The following is a 24,594-nucleotide window of genomic DNA, read 5'->3' as shown; positions in this document are numbered from 1 at the left end:
AAGAACAGAAATGCTGATCAAAAAGTCTATTCAAAAGCTCTTCACCTTTCTAAGGAATTCTGCCTTCAGAAGCAAATTTCTAAAAGTTAAGCCTCACTTGGTCCATGAGAAAATATTTACAAGTCCATGGAAATAAATTTTTACTTCAAAAATATCACTTGGAATTTGAAAACAGGAGAAGTAAAGCAAATATCCAACACTTAGAGGGCTGTTTTAAGTAGAAGAAACCAAGAAGTCAAAGAGAATACAATAATTAATTCCAGTCTTTGTCTTTTGTTACCACTTTGTGTAGGTTTAAACACTTTGGAACTGCACCATCTCCTCTTCCTTTTTCTAAGCCATTGGAATCTCTACCTTCCTTAGGAACCACACGTAGCAATATTACTCGTTACAGTAGCACTAGACCTATAGTCTTATCTTTTCACATTTGGCAAAAATCATTCCATAAAGCAATTTATGCAAAATCTATTACTGTAAAAATACTACTTCGAAGGGAAAAAAATTTTAACTATAATAAACACAGTTTAGGGCTCCCATGTTTCTAGCACCAAAACTTGTTCTATTTCTCTATTTTTGTTTGTAATAAGTCCTGCTGGTTTCCAGTTCTCTTTGAAGCTTTGCTCACACCGGCTTTCCCTGCATTACAACACCTATGGCAGCCCTTTGCTTCCAGAGCTGCACAAAGGAGCTGCTCTCTCGTCACACGGTGCTTGGCCCCGACTGGCTAAGACCTCGACCATCTCCACAGCTGTTGAAGCAGAGCATCCATGGGGTCTTTGACACTCTCTGTGCCTTTTTCTAAGTCAAAATAAAGAAGGCATCTCACAGCCTATTTACTGTCCCCAGGTGGATTGGTTACTCATTAAGCAGAAGAATGGTTTTACACCTGCCACTCGGTTTTTCTGTCTCCCTTGCATTGTCAGTATTTGTACACAAAACGGTGCATTCCTTCCCTCCTTAAATATATTCAGGATCAGCTTCCAAAGGACAGGAACGTAGTGAGCATCCCCCTAAAACAGTGGTACTCTGACTTTTCGGTCCAGGTTTTATTTTGGCAGAAGAAAAAAAACCCAAGACCTTCCTATCCTTAGCATTTCCACAAAAGAACAACGAAAATTAAGAATTCAAGCAGAACCAAATGATGTTAAAAATGATAACAATATAGGAATTTTCCAAAACGACCAAAATAAAACCTTTTAAAAATCTATTTATTCATTTATGTAACAGAGACCTTGACTCATCCCAGAGCACACTAGTAAGGTGCTGATAACAAGGCATCTTGTCTACAATTTCAGAAATTCCACCCAAATGCCTCTAAATATGATCACCTTTACAACACTGTTTAACTAGTAAACATCAGGTAATTAGTAGAGTGTTTAATATAATTATTCAAAACAACAGAAACGAATACAGGGTAATGTCATCAAAAATTGTCCAGAGGGAGGGAGGAAATTTATTGAAAGGGAAGTGAAAGAGAAGCCAGTGTGTTTGGAAAGAACAGGAACAGGGAAAGACAGTATTAAGCAGCAGGGAAAGAGAGTATGTTTAGTATGCTGCTATCAAGAAGAATATGATGCAGCCGTTTTCTTTGTGGCTACTACACGAGGAGTGAAATTTCAGGAAGGCATTGTCTACCCAGCCTGGCTCTGGTCACAGACTTACCCTTTGGCCAGTGGAAAGCAGGGCACTATGATTGACAGTGCCACCAAGTAGAAGGGAGAATTGATGCTAAGCTTATGCTAGCAAAAACACAGATGCCACCATTACACAGGCATACGAGATGTGATGAAAAGACATGGTAAATGTTTAAATTTTAAAAATGTATTACAGTAAAAGACACATTGCCATTAGTCCCTCTCACAATACTCCCCCTCACTTCAAACACACTTATCCCATCGTTCTTGCCACTTTCTGAAGCAGTTCTGGAAGTCCTCTTTCAGGAGTGTCTTTACTTCATCCTCCATCATGACAATGCTGTGTCACACATTGCTTATGGTATACAGTAATTTCTGTCAAATAAAAACACTATAGTGTGTCCTCATCCACCTGATTCATCGGATCTGGCACCATGCGACTCCATGGCTTCTTCCCCAAAGCCAAAATGACCCAGGAAATCGAGGCAGTCCCAACAGCACAACTAAAGACACTCACAAAAGAGGACTTCCAGAACTGCTTCACAAAGTGGCAGGACAATGGGATAAGAGTGTTCGAAGTGAGGGGGAGGATTTTGAGGGGCATTATGACAATGTGTCTTTTACTGTAATAATTATTTTATTTAAATTTTCACCATATTGTTTGATCACACCTCATATGTGGCTGCCAGGCTTCATAGTAGGATGCAAATGGACACTGCAGGAACCTCAAGTAGCATGATCACATTTAACAACTCAATTCAGAGCTTATTTGTAACTCTTAGTAACCCTTTGTTACAAACTGAATTGTGTCACCTCAAAATTTATATGATGAAGCCCCAATCTCCAATGTGACTATATTTGGAGACAGGGCCTTTAAAGAAGTGATTAAAGTTAAATGAAGTCATTAGAGCAGTGCTCTAATCCAACAGGACTAGCGTCCTTCTCAGAAAAGGAAGAGACACTGAGAATGTGTGCACACACAGAGGAAAGGCCGTGTGATGACACTGTAAGGAGGCAGCCATCTGCAAGCCAAGGAGAGATGCCTTAGGAAAACCAAACCTACCTATACCTTAACCTTGGACTTCCAGCCTTCAGAACTGCAAGAAACAAATTCTATTGTTTAAGCCATTTACTCTGAGAGATTTTGTTATGGGAGCCCTGACAGATTAATATACCCTTGGAATATTTTTTTAGTCTAGGGATTTGTGTTTCATTTTCAATAAAACCTGATGTGAACACAAACCTCTTTGGATCATGTCATGGTTTCCACAGCCCAAGATGGTTCAGACCATGCCTTGGTGAACTGCTCCAAAAATGCATGTTCAGTCACGCTAACTTTCTCCTGACAACTCTTTTTAACCTTACTTTCATTTAAACCATAGGACATCTTATAAACTAAGTAAGATGAATTATTGACAATTATTACCAGAGTCATTTTCCTCAAAGATGCTCAGAGCCTGAATGGACCTTTTCACAGCTCGAATGTAAAATACGCAACAATTTAATTCCATTTAGCAAACAATACCACATGCTATTGTTTGCTGTGCACTAAACTGGCCTCTGATAATACAAAGGGAAAAAAATGAGATCCATTTCCTGACCTCCAGGAGCTCAGAATGTAATAGAGGAGACAATGTGAAAAACGATTAAAATTAATTGTAATAATATTAATTAAGGTGCAATAGCATCACTTTTTAAAGTAGAGAATTATTATTCTACAGGGGTGCAAGAAATGATACCAGAAAATACCCAAATTCATAGTGTAAACATGATTCATTATCCTGCAACATCAATCTTATTTGAAAACTTGAGGACTATAATTATGTCTTTTAACTGGTGATAAATAGTATTTTTATAATTTAGGCTACAATTCAAAATTCAAGTTGGGATAGCAGAACCTAAGATCTACCATCAATCACTTCATTTTTCTATTTAAGCGTCTTAGATGGAAATTTTTTTTTAAATTTTAAAAACAAAGACTTCAGTCCCTATTCCACAGATTTCTCTCTATATGCTGATAATGTAAAGTTTTATATTTTTTAATCTTTGGAATTCATTAATATAAATACTATGTTGTCTTTTAATGATGTTATCCTCAATTGGATTTTTAAAAAATAATTCAATGTTCCTTAAAAGAAAGAAATTCTCTTCTCCTACTATATAAAGTTCCCCAAAATAATATTAAAAATACATATACAGATGAACATTCAAATCTCATCAAAAATGTACAAAATCTTCTTTGTAGAGTTTAGTTTTCAATAACACACACACAAAAAAAGAAAATCTTCTCACTCATCTTTATAAAGATGCCTATCTAAAAAGTATCTCACCTACCAAGAAAAGATAAATTTGGCTAGCATCTAAATGCATTTAGACATCTTCATAGTCCAAGGACAAGTAAAAAATTATTTAAAAGGAAAGGACTAACTGGATTTGCTATCTGAAGTCATACTTTTATCATACTTATAAAATAGCTCTTCAAAGTACATATTAAACTAGACAGAAGTTAAAATAGCTTCTTCTGAAACAAAGAACTTACTAAAAAATAAAAGACACCAAAGTGAGCAAGGAGAAACTTTTTTGAGCTGTTTCTCCCACTGTGCATAATCCCTTGCTGATCTCACAATATTCTACATTTCCTAGTCTGAAAGTCAGTCAATAAACAGACATTTAAGTACCAATTGGGTACTAAGGCCAGTTCTGAGAACTGTGGGGAAGTAAGAAAAGCAGTAGAAGACATGGTCCCAGCCCTGTAAGAGGTTCAATTGGAAGAATAAAACATACCTTCTGCTTCTTATAGTCTCTAATGGCAAAATTATTTTGAAGTTGCTTCAACATCAGATCATATCTTTGATTCTCAATGGCAAACACATTAATAGAGTTCCAGAGAATCAATCAAGACAAACCTGAGTAAATCAACAGGGTTACAAGTGACATGATCTCAACCCCCAACTATCTTCTGAATAAAAAGAGTTCCATTAGCTAATTTAAGGGAAAAGAGATATCATACAGTCTACAGTGTATATTTTTATAAACTGCACATTATTTATTAAATTAACCAACAAATTATTCCAGGAATTCTCCTTTGTTTGCAGGTGTAAAACAGCAATGAGAGTAACTTCTATCTTTACATTTTTATTTGTGACTCTTGTTTTCATCTTTGTTTGTTATTTCCTCACTTTTCTTTTCTGGTATCACCTAACATTGTTTACTTTCTGCCACTGAGTTTTAGAAATACCAAAGGAAGTAAACAATCTAAAAACACATAAACTGAAACTGTGGGAGCCTTCTTAAAAATGAAGCCAATACTCTGGGGTGCCATTTAGTCATATGACACGGACAGTTGAAAAGTTGTTGCTATGGTACACACCAGTAACCACGAATTGGTCCTTTTTACAGAAAAACACTGGCACAAAACTCCCTAAATAATGTCCCAATTTGTATTGAATCATTTGATGGGAAAAAATAAGCTATTGTGCAATGGTGTTTGGTCTATTTGTGTTATGTAGTGTTGTTTGCTTGTTTGTTTGTTTGTTTGTTTGTTTTGGCTGGAAGTGAAAAATATAGATGATAAGGTTAAATCAATATATGACGGTGGGACCAGGGAAGATGAGGAAGCGTAAAAAGAGAAATAAGAAATGATCCATGATGTTTAAGACCAGATGTTTGTACTAGAGCTAGTGTGTTCTTACAACACATTACATCATGAAAGATTCTCCTAGGAGGCAAGACATAGTTGAAGAAGGGATATTATAACCTCAAGCAAACAATAAACTGTGATGTGGAAAACTTCCCTCCTCACCTATATTTTAGGCCATTTTTGTACAATGTGAAAATAAATTTAGTTGATTCTTTTGGGAGTACCCCTAGTAACGGATCCACAAAATACAACTTGTCATAAAGGGTAGAGCGAACATCAAGAATCTATGAAACTATGAAACTTTTTTTCAGAATTAACTATCTTTCTTGAAGAGCGTCCACCTCTGTCTTATTGAAGCACTTACAGCAACAGTATCGTGGAGCCTGACTATCTAGATTTGATCCTTGACTTAGCCACGATTACTACCAATCTTGGAAAGGTTACTTAACCTCGTAGGGTTTTTTTGTGAATATTAATTATGATGTAAAGTACTTAACATACAGTAATGGCTCAATATGTTCCAGAAAGAGAAAGGAGAAGGCAGTAGGTAGATGATTAATAGATAGATAGATAGATAGATAGATAGATAGATAGATAGATGATAGATAGATAGATGATAGATAGATAGATAGATAGATAGATAGATAGATAGATAGATAGATAGATGATAGATAGATAGATAGATAGATAGATAGATAGATAGACAGACAGACAGACAGATGGGAAAGAGAGAGTTTTCTCCTCTTTCACTATTCAATGTTTACTTTTGAAATGAAGGTTTATATTACATGGAATCCCAAAGATATTGTCACTTGTATGAAGTCACAGCTTAAATTTGGGGAATTCAATTGAAAACTTTAGAAGTGTTGGTTCACTTATTAATTATACCTGAAAATCCTGTTGAATGGAAATGTTATCTAATTACCTTCTCTTTATTCTTGGATTAGGGCAGGCTCATTTTATAGCAGTCAAAACTTACCATCTAAAATCAATATCTTTCATTGTTCTGAAAATTTCTTTTTCAAATCAAATTCATGTTTTAGTTGGATAGATTTCAAGCAGTGATATTAGGCAAAGTCTCAATATATTAAAACTGCAAGGAATAAATAATTTGTGTAAAATTTAAAGCAAAAGAATCTAGGTAAATACTTTTTCTTTCAGTCACTACAGAATAACTAGTACCAGATTTGCATCCTGCTAAAGACAACTCTAAAACTGCACAATGCATATAAGGCAACTGTGTTAAGCCATTGAACAGCAGGCAGCACAAGAATACTTTCTTTGAGAGAAGGGAAAAACACAAAGTAAGGACACATGGAGACTAGTGATCTCACTGCGCTGAGGAAACAATGACTGAAGTTCCAGGTGGCTGTAATGATTGACATTGGTGGGGCAGGGTACTGGAAAGAGGGAGCTGCACAGATAAAGCGAGGCTTAGAAGTAAGGTAAGGATTCATTGTAGGTTTGTGACAAAGGTCTATGTTGTTCAGGGTAAGACTTCGAGAGACCTAGAAGAGTGCCTGCTTTGAGACAGAACCATGATTTTTAAAGAGGTATTTTAGAGGAAATTTTTAGGATCTCTGAATGGAGATAACAGAGGTCGTGCAGGACTAACCCAGCCTGAATGGCGATACTTTGCTGAGTACCTGAGTAAGTTAGAACTCTAGAAACTCCTTTTAGCAGTAAGCATCAGGTCATAGAGTAAGGGCCACACCATACGACTAAGTACAAAATTGAAATAGACTCAACCTAACAAAGAATAAAACCAAGCCTAGTAGGACAAAAGAATTAGCCAGTAATTTAACTGCCTGCCAAAACAAAACTCAACACCTACTAAAGGAAGACGTTATAATTCAGATTTCCTAAAATATATCATCCTTAATGCCAGGTATAAAGCGAAAACTTACTGTACATGTGATTAAGCAGGAAAATGTGACCCATAATCAAGAAAAAAAATGCAGTCAATAGGAACAGACCCCAAGATAACCCAGATGTTCAAATTAGCAGATTAAGAACCTTAAAGCAGCTATCATAAAAATAATCAAGCTCTCTGACTGATTAAGCAGGGACGTCTATCTTCTCCTGCCTTCAGTGGTCCTGGTTCTTAGGCCTTCAGACTTGGAATGAAATCTACACCATAGTCTCGCTGGCTCACAAGTCTTTGAAATATATTACTGCGTTTTGTAGGTCTCCAGAAGGTAGATTGTAGGACTTTTGGCCTTCATAGTCATGTGAGCCAATTTCTTATAATAAATCTCATTAGAGTCCAATATATATTTTATTGGCTCTGTTTCTCCATAGAACCCTGACTAATACAGACTTGTATACCTTTGATATCAAAACCCAACAAGGACAGTTTTAAAAGGAAAATCTCAGGGAGGGAAATATTACTTGTGTACATAGACATAAATATTCTAAACAAAACTTTAGTCAACTGAATGCAGCAATATATAAAAAATATAATTTATCATTATCAATATATTTTATCTTAAGAAAGAAATATATTTAATAATATATTAACTAAAACATGATGAAATGTTAAAAATAGTTCTAAAACCAGAAATGAAACAAAGCTGGCTACTTCAACAACTTGCATCCATAATAGTACTGGAGGTCCTAAGCAGCTTAGTTAGGCGAGGAAAAAAAAAAAAAAAAAAAAACACAGTATAAGAATTGGAAAAGAAATTTTTAAATGTTTTATGCCAATTTCAAAACTATTATAACAACACCAATATTGACTACTCATAGAACGTTTTATGAAGGAACATTTGTATGTGGTATTTAATATATGGTTTAATAAATAACTAAATCATGGAATTACTCATGGAGGTATGTATACCCCTTTCTCTATGAAATATTCAAGCATCTGCCAATACACTGATAATATCAACAAAACTGGCTAACACATATATACATATATATAATAATTGGAGATTTATTATAGCAATTGGTTCACAGGTTTGTAGTGGCCAAGAAGTCCCACAATAAGCTGCCATCCAGGAAAACCAGTGGTGAAAGTCACTCCAAGTCTGAAGGCCCAAGAACCAGCTCTACTGTCCAAAGGCAGGAAAACATGGATTTTTCCAGCTCAAGAAGAGAGAGGGAATTCACCTTTCCTTTGCCTTTTTGTTCCTTTCGGGCCCTCGATGAAATGGGTGATACCCATCCACATTGCTGAGGGTGATCTTCTTTACTCAGCCTACTGAGTCCAATGCTAGCCTCCTTGAGAAAGACATTCACAGACACACCCAGAAGTAATGTTTTACCAGCTCTCTGGGCATCTCTGAGCCTAGTGGAGTTGACCCATAAGGTAAAACATCACAGACTCATCTACTCAGAGATAAAGTTATTCTAGGTCAGGAAACTACCCTGGAAACACTGAAGGTTAACAATTTAGAAAGCACGGTTACCAACATTTCGTCCTATGTACTTGGCATGATTGAAGCCCCCATTTTAGGGATGAGAAAACTGAGGCTGAGAGAGACTTAAAGGGCTTCTAGCACAGTCAAAACTAAAACTCCAGTTTTGTGGTTCCAGTTCAGTTCTCTCTTCATGACACCACCGCTTTGAGTTGAGGAAAACGAGATTAGTGACCTGGGTTGGTAAAAGAAGAGGAGTCTTGAGGCAGATCATTAAAATGCAGCCATGAGCCTTCCTGGGACTGCCTGTATGAATCGAAGTATGCGAGGTGAGAGAAGAGACTTGGTATTTCAGTCATATGACAGGACCCTGCATCTAGGACCAACAGGTCTCTTTTCTTTTACAAGTCATTTAACTTTTGTCCTAAGGGCTTGGCTTTTAAAGGAGTTACATGTGTTAATATTTTAACTTGTACTAATTAGAATATAACCTTACAATATGATTTTCCTTAAACTGCAGGATTATCCTAAACCAGAGCAAAGTATATACAACTCCATCATATCTGGCTGAGTTTAAAAGATTTCAAGAGCATGTTCCCTGGAATTTGCTTGGCTATGCGCTACCATGCTTCTCTAATATGCTTGTGTAATTATTGTACGAATTATTGATTTGTCAGGATTCATATTCTCTGCAATTTCTCATTGATTAGGCCAGGGTTGATTTTATGGATGGCTAAACAAGGACCTCCAGGAACTGTAGAAAAACATAATGAATACAATTGTGGATTTCACTGTATCTACTGAGCCTGGTGTGGTGACTTTGCTCGTGTTCGTGATCTACTCACGAACTTGCTAAGTGCCAGCATTAGGCTGGAAGCGTCTGGCAATTTTAAGAAAGATATTTAAGTTCAATAATAAAAGTTTATTGAAAGCACCTCTGATTTTCTTTTCCTGCCCTTTTCTATAGGCTTGGTTGTTTTGCTAAATTAGGTTTGAGGTTCTCTCGATTTGTTATAGCACCATGTTAATGAGGCCAAAATGTCAGGCTCCATCTCTGAAATGACAAACTGCCCCCCTAACCTCAGGAGCTTCCCTGGTAGATGAAAGCAGGGAGGATATTTCCACAATACTGGATAAACAATTTTAGGGCCTGAACACTGAGACTGGTATCACCTTCGTTTATACAAAATAGCAAATTTTTCCCCTCCATTAAAAAAGAAAAACCCAAAGGAAATTATTAATGTCATAGAAGAAAGAAGGTTGCAAAAAAAAAAAAAAATTAGAAGATCCAAACATGATTAACAGAGAGCCATACCCACGGTTGAGAAGATGGAAATTTTCAGCCATTTGACTTGAGATGCCCCAGTGATTACTCGGCATAAATGTGCGAAGCAGTCCAGGTTGCACATTGAGTAATTAAAATCTGATTAATTCTTACCAGGTTAGCAAAGAGTGCTGCTTTTTACCTCCCAAACAAATTGGCAATGTACCTGAACATTAAATTTAATTTGTCATTTTGCACATTTCACTGGCTCTATTGTAATATACTTAGAAGCATACTTGCCACTCAGTCCTTTTCTGATATCAGTTCTTCCTACACTATGTACATTAGGTAAATATTATAATGTAGATAGTCCAAAATACTTGTAAAATTGTCTCATTTAAGAACATCACAATGAACTAATTGTGATTCGAGATATCAACGTTGCTTCTTGGCAGTTGCTACCAGTAGAAAATAATAAAATGTGAATGAACAAATTACTGTTTAAACAGTCATACTTTTGATAATTAGCAGATCTATTAAGGATAAATATACAGGGAAATATCTGAAAAGGGAAAAAGGGGATTTAAATTTAAATACGATTTCCTTTAATGTTTCCCCCATTGTGCAAAAGTCCATCTTTAATTCATATTAGTCAGTAATTTGTAATCTTGTGTCAAAATAGATATGCAAAAAGGATATGCATTTGAATTTTAAATCTGATCCCTAAGTTTGAATTTAATATAGCGCTCTGAGTCCTGTATGTGGAATAGGAATTATGAATCTGTTTTGAATGTCACAAGAATCAGCAATCATGCATAGTGTTATCATTGTTCATTATCTACCATGATTTGTGAAAGGAACATGAAATGGCATTAATCATTATTTTTTACTAATAATGATATACTTTCAATGCAAATGTTGCCATTTTCTAAATATCTGACAGGAGGACACTCTTCTCCATCATCATACCTTCAAACTACCTCCTCTGCTTTATTCTTGATTTGCATCTGGAAGCCTTGGTGACTGATGTTCGTAATAAAATACATCCCCCCACAAAGGGAAGATTTAGACTTTAGAACATTAAAGAAAATTTGAACTCCTGACCCCAAACCCAAATACCTAGAATTATAAAAATCACTGAGCTCCAAGGGACCTCCGGAGTCATCTAATCCAGCCTCTATTTGTCAGAAATAAAGGCCCATTTGGTAAACTGACTTGCTCAAGCTCACACAGCTGGTTAAAGAAAGATAGGACAATGGAAACCAGAGCTCCTGAGTTCAAGTTGAGTGTTTTTCCCAATACACAAAATGAGCAAAATAGCATCACCCTTAGAAGCAAAGGCTTTGGGATTGATTCCTGATTTTGCCAATTACTTGCTTTAATTTCTTCATCTGAAAAATATGTAAGCTAATGGTCATGCCAAACTTTATCATGCCACTGTGAGGATTAAACTATATAATACACATAAAGTACTTGGCCCTAGGTCTGGCAAGAAGTAAATATTCAATAAATATTAACAATGTTTATTATTATTAACCCATGTTACTATATGAGTTATGTTGGCACAACAGAAGACAGGTTTGGAGCTACCAACAAGAATTTTTGCCCACATAAGTAATTTATGTCCCCCGCCCCCCCCCCCCAAAAAAAAAAAAAAAAAGAATATATATTGTAAAGCCAAAGACCCAGAGTGGAATAAGACTTTGCTGACTTATCTATTGAACCCTGATGATAATAAACCAGACCCCAGTGGACACATGGGGAAAGCTGCCATAGCATGACTGGACAACAGTTTTCAGTTCTCCCACACTGATACAGCAGTTTACAAACCATAATGGAAAGCATCATTGTGTTTCAACATTGAACAACCTTGTGGAATAGGTAGAGAAGATCCTTGTTCTTAAATCCACTTAACAGAGGAGCAAATGGGGGCCCAGAAAGGTAATAAGTGACTAGCACTAACGTTTGTAAAGTCCAGTGGGAAGTCTGGCTTCAAGGATGCCAGAACCCAGGGATGCTTCCAAGATTCCATCTCTCTCTCACTCAATCTCTCTGCTGTTCTTCCCTCTCTCAGGCAGGCCCAGCTCCCATGGTGACTCCTGACACTTCCAGGCTTATATCCCGCATCCTAGCAACATCAGTTTCTCCCTGACACACTCTACCAACATCCCAGGCAGGACAGAGCTTCATTGGTCCACTTGGGTCACAGACTCATCCTTGACCCAGTCACTGTGGCCACAAGGAAATGGAAGAGGCTGACTGGTCGAATCTGGATCATAAGGCCACTTTTGGCCTTAGGGGTGAGGAAGAGGAAAAATCATCTATCCACCCAAACCACATGGACCAACCTTGGTCAAAGAATGATTCCCCAATAGTAAAGCAAGGCATACATTTGCAAGAAGGGGAATTATACTGAGACAGAAAAACCAATAATTGTTCACTAACTCCAGTATGTTTGTTAGGCTAATAATAATAGATAACATTTTTTGCAAGACCGCTATATGCCAGGACCCATGTTAAGCGCTCTATGAGTTATCCCATTTAAGCTTCAAAATAATCCTATAAGCTGGTTAGTATTATAATATATACTATTATAGATGAGGTAACAGTGATACACAGAACTTAAGTAACTTGCCCCAAGCTCATAAACCCAGGCATGAAAAAGCCAAGATTGGAAGACAGGCAGTCAGATGCCAGAGCCCCTGCTCTTAGCTCTTACCCAGGGCACCATCCCATGCAGAGTGTGACAAGCACATTTGGTTAGATCTCTTGGCACAACAGAGGAGAGGTTTGGAGCTACCACCAGTGGTCCTCTATTTCCAACATTCCCACATCTCTTAAAAAAAAAAAAAAAAAATGGTGAATAATGATTTGATAGTACCAGTGTGAAGCTATGCTCAAAAATTCTCCTACCCAGAGCATCACATTATTGGCCTTCCCAGGACACTTGTGTGTTTTGGTTCAACTCTGAGTGGATTAGAAGAAAGTACCGAGAACCAGTCAAGTAAAGCATCCTCTGTATCGATTTACAGCCCCAAAGTCCTTATACAAATTATCTCAGTACCTGACAGAGTCCCGAGGCCCTGAAGTGGGTCAGCTTCTTGGGATAAAGGAAACCGGAAGCAGCTTTATCTGTCTGGCTTCACCTGTATCTCTACAATCCCAGCCGGGAAGTCACTCAACACAACCAAGAGAGCATTCTCCAACAGCTGGTCCTACAAATTCAAAAAGCCTTCTACTAACAAACAACAACAAAAATTTAACCTCAAAGAATGGACAAAAAGAAAAAAAAGGGAGGGGGGGTTTGTGCAGACTTTTTTTTTAATAGCAAAGAATTTCTAACAAGTTATACAAAAGGCACTTTAAAGAATCCAGAACTAATTTCATTGTGTTGATGCAGAGCATTATTTGGCAACTTTTAATGCAAGCGTATTTAAATATATTTGGCTGCATTTACTTGCATATTCCTAAATTAAACCTGAATAACTAGCTGATAGATACATAGTACAAAACAGCTTGCTTGTAACAGGAAAATTGTTCAATCTATCTTCCTTTATAACTAAGCCTCCACCGCCTTGATTTATTGGTGTGGTTCAGGAAATTTGTCCCACACAGAATTATAGGGAATCACTTTCATTTGTATGCTAACTACTTTTGATTTTTTTTTTTTTTTAGCATCGTCAGTGGCCTTAATGATTGATTTTCAGTCTAGCTAAACCAGTTTGTGTTATACATATTCCCCAGTAGGAAAGAGATTAGCTTAGCAGACAGTACATTTCATGGCAAAAGAAAGTTCTGATTCATTCCATTGACATTTGAAAGTTCCCCTGGAATATGCCACATGAGCAAGGCTTCTGGGCTTTTGAAGGAAAGATTATAACCACAATCCAAAAAAAGAAGGTAATTCTTTAATGAAATGACTCACATATTCATAGTAAAGCTATACATAATGGCTAAGCAATTACTCAAGAATTTAGGCTCTGGGCTCAAGACTCCAGAGTTTGAACCCTGGCACCACCACTTACCAGATACATGACTAGGCAAATAATGTAACCAGCCTAAACTTCTCTTTCCCTACCCAAAAATCAGAGCCCCTAACAATATCAACGACATTGAGTTATTTGAGGAATAATTAAAATGATGCATGTGTAACACATTTAGTATGGTTCTTGGCTTATAGGAAGCCCTCAATCAATATTAGGTGGTGGTGGTGGTGGTGCTGGTTGTGGTGCTGGTTGTGGTGGTGATGTGTTATTGTTGCTGTTGTTGTTGCTGCTGCTGCTGCTGTTGTTATTGTTGTTGTTGTTAGAGCTGCAAAGGAAATAAACACAAAGCTATCTCTCTGGCCACCAATACCCAGTAACTTCAGGGGAATGGAATACAGAACCACCCAAACAAGATCAACAATTTCCATTCAGCCCATTATGATTTTCTGAACACAGGCTAGAATTTATCCTTTTGATTGTGTTCAATCCACATTTGTCACAACGTCCCAGTTCAGGAATGAGGTGGGATCATTATTTCTAAGGTTCTTTCAGTTAACAGAGCAGTCAATTTTCATTCATTTGAAAGGTTTCATTCCTAACCAGTATCATGCCAAATTCTGCCCATAGAAACGAGGCCTTTAGTCTATGCATTGCCTTTCTGCATCTTTTGTCACCCACAATACAACCCATTCTCCCTCAAAAGACTTGTAGCATTATTAGTTGTAAGTTAGCAAAATCTGAGGATGGGCTTGACAGTTTAATTGAGGCAGATGCGGGACACAGTGCATTTCCCATCTCTGTCATCCAGCCTTCCCAAGGAAAACAGGAATGTTGAGAAAGGTCTTTTATGGGTTATGATATGGAATGGACATTTCTGTGGTTTCTGCCCACCCACCCATGCTCTTTCCTTTGAGGACAACAACTGGATTTTCTTTTGGGAAGTCCCTCTAGCCCACTGCATACAGTTATAGTGAGGATGTCCATTAAGATATCTACCTTTCCTGGACAAAGTACGGACATTAGACCAGACATAGTTTCCTAAGAGTACTAATACAAATTACTACAGACTTATTGGCTTAAAACAAGAAAAAACTTATTCTCTTATAGTTTAGGAGGACCTAAATCCAAAATCAAACTGTCAGCAGGATTGGTTTTCTTCTGGAGGCTCTGAGGAAGCAACTGTCCCATTCCTCTCTTCTAACTGATGGTGGTTGCTGCCAATTCTTGGTGTTCCTTAGCTTGTAGACACACCACTGCAATCTCTCTGCCTCCATGCCCCATCACCTCCTTCTTGTTTCTTTGTCTCCTTTTGTCTGCTGATATAAAGACACTCTGATTGGGTGTAGGCACCACCTAATCAAGTATGGCCTCATCTCTACTTTTACCTTAATTACATCTGTAAAGACTCTTGTTCCAAATAAGGTCAGACATTCTGAGGTTCTGGGTAGACATGAATTTTGAGGAAACGTTATTCAACCTACTCCATGACCCAAGACAGGCCAACCCAACTCTCCCTGGAAAGCTGAAAAATCTAAAACTATTTGCAACACATTCATTCCACCTGCAGAATTCTGAAGAGTCTGCCCACTGGCTCCCATTATTGACATCCCAGAAATTTCCCTGATGCCTTTTGCATGGGTGAGCTATTATTCAGAATCTCCTTCATTCTGTGCATGACCCAATATCTCACCAATAACTCCGCATGTAACTTAACCATTTTCTGCGACTAGAAACCAAAGAAGTCTAAAGAAAAGACTATAATGTCTGAACCAGCGAAGTCCTGAAATGTAGAAATAAGAACAATGAGATGTCAAAGTCTGTTTTCTACACTTTTCACTGACTCAATATTCCTTTAGTCACAATTCCTCTACCCATCTAACTTAGATTTTATTTCTGGAAACTTTACCTGCTGTTCTAGTAATTTTTCTAGAACTTTTAAAGGTTTATGCTAGTGTGTAGGTGATAGCTCCTGGCATCCTTCCAAATTCTGAAAATGCTGACTAACTGATTAAACTAAAAAGTTATCTGATAATCCTAGGACAGACTAATTAAATCCTACACATTGACATTTTTGGCAAAAAAAAAAAAAAAAAAAAAAAAAGGTAACTACACTAATTGGTCTCTTACACAATGTTCATATCTCATTGTGCCAAATGAGAGGAGATTCCTTATCATTGTTCCTACAGGATTGCAAGTGACTGCTGTGGACATGATTTAATTGCAGGCAACAGCATTACCTTCCAAGTCCCATCACCCACTTAAGGACCGCAGAGTTCCCACCTGAACAGTGAGAGGGAGTACGGGCTGGATAGGCTTCCCAGAACCGTGACTAATCACCACTGAACTCCAAAGTTTTTAGGAACATAATGAGCCTTTGAAAGTGAAACGAATGTGTCCTCTGACTTCCTACCAGATCCCACACTGTCTTAGGGTACAAGGAAACCAAAATGCTAACAAACCAGTACAAAGAGTGAACAATTAAAAACATTGTGAACTTTTGAAGACACCACGGAAGCTATATCACTGGTTTACGAAGAACATTTTGGTGCTTTCAGATAAGCATTTATTTGAATAAAATCCCCAAGGATTTACTAAATGTCAGTCAGTGAAATTAAAATGTCAGTATATGGCAGAGAGGTCAAAATAAAATTAATAACATGGAGGTAAATTACTCACGTCAATACAATTTAACCAATCTTTGTGGGTCCCTACTATGTGCAAGGTACTGTTGGAGACACAAATGAACAAGAAGAGACTCTGCCCCGCAAAGAACTGACAATCCAGTACAGATGATTAGAGAAGAATGCAAATTCCCACAGATGAACAAGAAGTGACTCTGCTCCCCAAAGAACTGACAATCCAGTACAGATAATAAGAGGAGAATGCAAATTCCAGAAACACAAGAGGCAAAAAAGTAAATTCTATAAGAAAGCAACAAATAAAAAAATTAAAATGCTAGAGGAAAAAGGATTATATCAATTGCAAAGATTAGCAAACGCTTTCATAGAGTAAGTAAAAATAGGGATGGTCTTTGACTGACGGATATGTAGAAAAGATTAACCAACCAGATGGAGAATCAACCCAAGCAAAATCAGAGAGATAGAAAAACTCATGGTATATTTAAAGGACTGAACGTGGTTTAGTTTTCCTGAGATAAGGACTCAATGAAATGGAGACATGGCTGGAAAAGTAGATTGAAGCTACCCAAGGAGGGCCTTATCAGGTGTGATCAAACAATACGGTAAATGGTTAAATAAATTAAAAAATGATTACAGTAGAAGACACATTGCCATTAATCCCCCTTAAAATATTCTCCCTCACTTTGAACACACTTACCCCATCCTTCTTGCCATTTTATGAAGCAGTTCTCGAAGTTCTCTTTCATGAGTGTCTTTAGTTGCACTGTTATGGCTACCTCAGTGTCCTGAATTGATTCAAAATGTTTACCTTTCATGGTCATTTTGACTGTGTGGAAGAGCCTGAAGTCACACGGTGCCACATCCAGCACAATTAACCGAATTTCTGATCACAACAGAAAGGCTCTGTGTCTCACTTTGCTTCTGGTACAGCAATTTCTGTCAAATGAAAACATTACAATGTGTCATCATCCACCTTATTCACCAGACCTGGCACCGTGTAACTTCTGGCTCTTCCCAAATGTCAAAATGACCATGAAAGGTAAACATTTTTAATCAATTCAGGACATCAAAGCAGCCACCACAGTGCAACTAAAGACACTCACAAAAGAGAATTTCGAGAACTGCTTCAGAAAGTGGCAAGAATGATGGGATGAGTGTGTTGGAAGCGAGGGAGAGTATTTTGCGGGGGATTAATGGCAATGTGTCTTTCACTGTAATTTTTTTTTTATTTAAACATTCACTGTGGTTTTTTATCACACCTCATATAAAATAGGTGCAAGCTCTTTTTTATTCATGGTGGGCAACGGGAAGTCATTGAAAATTTTTACCACAGGAGAACTCTGCTCAGAAATGACTTTCAAGAGATTAATGGGCAGGCAATACGAATGATACATAGGAGCCAGAGAGGTCAATCAACTGGGAATCTGACTCAGTTTTAAGCAGAAGAGTTTGGAAAGAAAGCAGGAAGGATGGAGGAGGACACACATACAAGAGATAGGACAATGTCCAAATCCAAAGTAGAAGTACTCAACCCTGGCTACACAATAAAATCTTATGCACAACGTTATTAAAATACTGAATCCCAGGTCCCACCTCAAACTAATTAAATCAGAACGCCCATGGTGGTGCCCAGGCACTGGGATGCTTAAAAAGTTTAGCAAGTGGTTCCACTGTGAAGACATTGGTGACACGCACTTCTTTGAAGTGTAGTCCAGGGACCAGCAGACCCAGCATCACCTGGACACGTGTTAGAAATGCAGAATCTCTGACCACTGCACTCAGAATATGCACATTAGTAAGGTGCCCGGGTGACATACCCATGCATATATAAGTTAGAAAAGCACAAGCAAGTACTGCTGGGGTGGGCCCGCCAATGCTACTGGTCTAATCAGTGCCCAGAGGAAGCTAATGCTGGTCTGCAGACCATACTTGAGAATGTGTTAGAAATGCAAACTCTGTACATTGCAGGCCACTCACTGGGGCTTTGCTCTGTACCTGATGCCCAGTTTCCTTCCTTTCACTCCACTTCCTAGTGTCAGTCCTCATCCTTACCTCTGCATACCTGTCATCAGAACTCTAGGAAAACAGTTTGGCTGTTCCTTTAAAAGCTAAACTTAGAATTCCACTCCTAGGTATGCAGCCCAAAGAACTGAAAGCAGGGACTCAGACACTTGTCCACCAATGTTCATTGCAGCATTATTCACAACAGCCAAAATGTGGAAAAAACACAAATGTCCATTGACAGAGAAATGGATAAATAAAATGTGGCATATAAATACCTGTATACAGAGAGTACCGAAAAAACGTTATACAAGTGGACACTTTGGCCAACGTCGCTCAAGCAGTAGTTCACTGTAACCAGAAGTGTATGGATGCTGATGGTAACCACTTTGAGCCCCTCTTGTAATTGCAGAAGTCAAACGTGACTTGTATTCATCTTTTGTTATCAGTATATATTAAGTATTACAATCCTAATAGTTTCTTGTGTGTGTGTGTGTGTGTGTGTGTGTGTGTGTGTGTGTATGAAGTAGACAATTAAGTTTGCAAGCTCATCCTAGAAAAAGTGCTACATACCTCATTGCTGAATATCACTATAGTCACTTTTGAAGCACTCCCCTTGGGAAGCTATGCACTGACACCAGCACCTAGTCCACCCTTCAAAGTAATTTTGGAACTTTTTCTGGAATGACCATCAGAGCTGTCATCGTATTACCCTTGAAGACCTGAATGTCATTAAAATGTCTTCCTTTCAATATTTCCTTTATCTTCGGGTAAAGAAAGAAGTCATTGGGGGCCAGATCAGGTGAGTAGGGAGGATGTTCCTATACAGTTATTTGTTTACTGGCAACAAACTCCCTCACAGACAGTGCCCTGTGAGCTGGTGCATTGTCGTGATGCAAAAGCCATGAATTGTTGGCGAAAAGTTCAGGTCGTCTAACTTTTTCACGCGGCCTTTTCTGCACTTCCAATAGTAAACTTGGTTAACTGTGCAGTTGGTACAAATTCACAATGAATAATCTCTCTGATATCAAAAACGGTTAGCAACATTGTTGCAACAAGTTTGCAAACTTAACTGTCAGGTTGAAAAAGGCAAAGGGATTAAGAAGTACAAATTGGTAGTTACAAAATAATCATGGGGATGTAAAGTAAAGCATAGGGAATTTAGTCAATGATATGGCAATAACTATGTATAGTATCAGGTGGGTACTACACTGGTTAGGGGGATCACTTCTTAAATTATCCAAATGTTTAACCATTAGGCTGTACACCTGAATTAATATAAAACAATAATGAATGTCAACTGTAATGGAAAAATTAAAAAGCGGTAAGGTGAAGGGGAATAAAAAGTCCAAATTTCCACGTATAAAACAAATACGTCATGGGGATGTAATGTACAACATGGGGAATATAGTTAATAATACTGTGATAGTGTGGTACGGCGTCAGATGATTTCTGGACTAATCATGGTGATCACTTCTTTAGGTATACAGATGTTGAATAACTATGGTGTATACCTGAAAGTACCATAAAATTATATATTAGCTATATTTCTAATAAAAATCTTTTTAAATTAGTTACTTTTCAGCAAGCCAACACTGTTAAGAGCAGGAGGCCAAAGTCCATTTCCAACAGTGTTAGGGCACTCCTAATACCCAGAACACATGAGACCTGAAATGACAAACATGAATGCAGTAAAAATAGGAGTCTCCCATACACATTCTTTCCTTGAAACCGAGAGGGTGCAGCTTGATGTCTGGTACAATGACAAATTATTGTGGGAAGATTTTCCAGAGTAATCCATGACCTCTGAGTCCCTCTACACAATTTATCTACTGTGGTGACTTAATTTCATGTTTTTAGTTTTAAGGAGAAGGGATTTGGATAAATGTTCTAATGCAGTAATTAGCAGTTACATTAATAGCATTGATTTCCCATTATGTTGTCCCATTATTCTAATTATATTTCTCTTTAAACAATTTTTCAGACTGTAATCTTCTACTTGGATGAAGCTGACACCCTTAATAATCTCCCCTCTCCTCTGTGCACCCAAATTGGTAATGAGTCCTCTGCTATTTAACCTCACATCACCCATTTTTTCAAAATCACTCCAAAGAGCCCTGGATTAGTGTCCTCTCTTGAGCAATTTTCCTCCAGGACCCAGAACCAACACTGCAGTAATCAAAGCAGGTGGTCATTTGTCGGGGTTCTCTTCACAAAGCTCCCTGACATCTCACTAATATGCCCTTGAAGAGCCCTTTTAGGGGATCTTTGGAGTTTTTCAGTCTTTAATAGTGTTGAAAAGAGGAAGCCATATCAAGCAACAACGTGGAGAGAATACCCTCATCAAGAGCCTATAAAATGCATCGGATACTCTTGGATTGGAGACCACACTTGTATATGACTTACTCTGTTTTGGGCACTATTCTAAATGCCTTACATATATTAACTCATACAGTTCCCCTCCAAAATCACCGTGAAGTAGACAATATTCCCCATTTTACAGATGAGGAAACTAAAGTCCACCGAAGATCATCTAACAAAAAGGAACACAGCCATGATTAAAGCCAAGCAGAGTGGCTTCAGGATCTGCTATTCTGATCACTGATACATTTCTTATTCATTCATCTCATGGAACAAGTATTTTATACCTGTTTAGACACAGGAAGAAGGTAATGGCCAGAGAGGTTAAATATCTTACCCGAAGACACACAGCTAGTAAGCACTCCAGGTATGATGTAAACCCAAGTGTGTCTGACTCCAGAGACTTGCTCTTTCCCTTCTGCTGCCCACCCAAGAACATATCACAACAGCCAACCATGCTGGCAATTTAAGAACAAGACCTAAACAACTGGGAAATGAGAAATAATGGAAGAAGCCATATGGTCTACTAACTAAGGGAAAGGATGGCAGATAGGTATGGCAGAGCCTACTAGCTGATCTACAAACCTATTTCCTCTTCCTCCTAGGCACACACTACGTTTCTCAGCATCCCTTGTAGTCAAATGTGACCAAGTAACCAAGTTTTGGCTAGTGGAATATGGGCAGAAAATCTGGTAGCACAATTTCCCCTCTTTCTTTCCTCACACCCTGACTGAATGAAGAGACTCTAAGAACCTAGAGCAGGGAGGAGCCACAAGAGTGAAGAAGCCTGGGTTCCTGATTGACCATCAGGAAGGATGCCCAACCAGGCACAGACCCAAAGGACTGTGGCAGCAAGAAGTAAATGTGTACTGTTTTAAGCCACAAAGATTTCAGATTTATCTCTTATAGCAACTAGTTTTACATTAACTAATATAATAAGAATTTGAGTGCTGTCATCAAAAACTTAAAATATGTGTCATTGACTTACAGTTGGGTTTGGGGTAGAAGAGAAATAAAAAAAGAAAGCTGGAGATCATTTATCCGTATGCGTTCATAAAACATCTGGTAAAATTGTCCCTGCAGTAACTTGAACCATACCTCACATGCCTATTGCCTTTCATTCCAAATAAAATGGGTTGATATTGGAGGTTTTAAGTAGCAGAGTGACATGATCTGGCTTTATCAGATGGATCACTCTGGCTGCTATGCTGGGAATAGATTGGGTCAAAGGTAGAAGCAGGACAACCAGTTAGGAGTCTACTTCCACTGGCCACAAAAAGTGAATTCTTGGGATGAAGGCACTCCTCCCTAAGCCTGATGATACGTGATTCTCCTAAAGAATGTTTCTGAGCCACCAGACCAAAGTTACTACCACTGGTTCTGAGAAGACGATTATAGACGATCAATGACTGATTTCAAAATAAAATTCAATATGGATAAATGACATGTATCACATATTCAAATTTTCTCTTTGTTAAAAATTTCTTTTGCGTGGTCTTATTTACATGAAAAAGAAATTCCACAGATGTCCAATTTATTTAAAGGGTACTTAAATGCCTAATTTTGTTACCTATAGAATGATGACTTCTCTACATTTTGCACATGTGAAAACAGAAGTGACCCTTAGGAGTCTGCCAGCTACAGCAAGAGCTGAGAAATGTACACTTGGCCTTCCTGAGATAGACATACACAGTTCATGTCAACCACTGAAACTCCACACAACATAAGCATGAAGCCCATAAAGCCAAATAGTAGGAAACCCACCTGACGTGCTTCAGTTTGACCTCTCCGTCCCACCCCTCATATAAGCCCAGAAACATGCTCCTGCATGGACACACTGCATCTATTTTCCAGCCATTCCAAATGGCTGGATCGAGTTTATTGTGCAGGCCAGGAGCAGGATGTTTGGAAAACGATGAAGAAGTAGGAACTCTAGCAAGCAGTGTTTATCCTTCACTTGTACCCAAATTCCAATGTAACCAGTAGTCAGAGAGCTACCGCACAGCCTTCCATGTACTAGATCCTGCGTAACTGTCTAAGCCTGAGGGTAGGCTTATTTGTCCACGGCTTGTTTCTGGGCCATGTCATTACTTAATTTACATCTTAGAAGTTCGTGCTTTCGTGGGAGGGGTTGTTTGAAAATTTTTTTTAAAAAATGAGAGTAGATGGCCAGGAAGCCCAAGTTTTCTTCAAATGGAGGGAAGAAGGACTCTCTTCTAAGTTATTACTCAGATGTCACACACACACTCATCAGTGATGAAATGATACCTTGAAGGTGCTGGGAAGGAAAAGGGGAAATGGGACCCCACTGCTTTCCTGTTTGCTGAGCATCACACACAGGCAGAGTTAGCCGTTACTGAAATAACTGAAACTGTGGAGACAATATCAAACTAAGCCTATTACACTAGGACCCAGCCATTGCAGCCAAGGAAATAATACAATAAATCCTTTGAAATGAAGAAACACAGCAAAAGGCAATTGAAAACTGAGAGGTGTTTTGTCACTAAATTGCAGCATTAATATTGCAATTGTTAAATTGTATACTTCTTTGATGTTCCTTGCTAAATTGTATATTTCTGACACTCAAAATGAATATTAGGAAAATCATACTTATTTCATACAACTCATTAGCAGAAAGGAAGAAAATGAGATGATGTTTTAAAACGATAAATCTCCTTTATAACTAACTGCAAATCTGATGATATTGGAACTGGGAAGCAAATCGAAAGGGAGAGGATGATTCTAAACTGCCTTATAATCTTGGGTGTAAATGAACTATTATCTCATCAGCAAAGGCAAAGTCCTATTTGGAATACGATGCTGAATGTTGACAATATTCCTCTCCGATAATGATAGGAAACTAGGAATCACGAAAGAAGTTATTGCTTTTTTCATTATTAGCAGACGCTGGTGTCACCTCTATATAACTATGGTCTTTTTTTTTTTTTTTTTTTTTACCAATTTTTCTTCCCTACAGATATACCCATTTATCTCAACTAATGAAATACCACTTGAATTTACTCTATTTAATAAACGTGACAAATTCAAAGAATCCAAAGGAAATTGGATGCTCACAGGACACTGCTCCATAGGCAAGGCCTAGCTGATTACCACTACCGTTTTCACTCTCATTACTGCTCCTCTGGTATTCTAAACGCCTGTTTACACAATCTCATTTCAATTTTGTTAAAGGAATTTGAAGTCATGACTCAGCTATAATGTGGCAGCATTTCAGTATTAAACAAAAATGCAAATCTGGCACTACATCCCTAATGAGATATAGCAAGTTCATTTTTCCTCATTGGCTTGAGGGAGCTTTTATGTAGCACGTGGTCATGTTTAAACTTTATATTATGACTCCTAAGCTACTCCCACATTATTAGTCAACTTGAAGGCCTAATTCTGAAATCTGTTGGCTTAGAAGCACGTGTAAACATTTGGGAAAATATTTTTTGCCACACAACCACTGTAATGAAAAGGGGGAAATGTCTGAGCCATTCTAAAGCTCCCTGTCTGTCTACAAGTATCCCCAAAAGTGACTTCTAGGCTTCAGAGTTCCCAGTGTTTTCAGATATATGCCATGAGTCTTTCTCATCTGCCTTCATTTTTGTTCTAAATACTGCTTAATTCTGTTATTAACCAGCAGAACGAAGAAGTATAGCATTGTCTTCACTTGGGTCTTTGGCGAAGGTGGTATTTGGGAGGTGATC

The sequence above is a fragment of the Rhinolophus sinicus genome, chromosome 1, assembly GCF_057876585.1.
Source record: "Rhinolophus sinicus isolate RSI-liver-muscle chromosome 1, RSI-T2T, whole genome shotgun sequence".
Taxonomy (NCBI): domain Eukaryota; kingdom Metazoa; phylum Chordata; class Mammalia; order Chiroptera; family Rhinolophidae; genus Rhinolophus; species Rhinolophus sinicus.
This window is presented reverse-complemented; position numbering follows the sequence as displayed.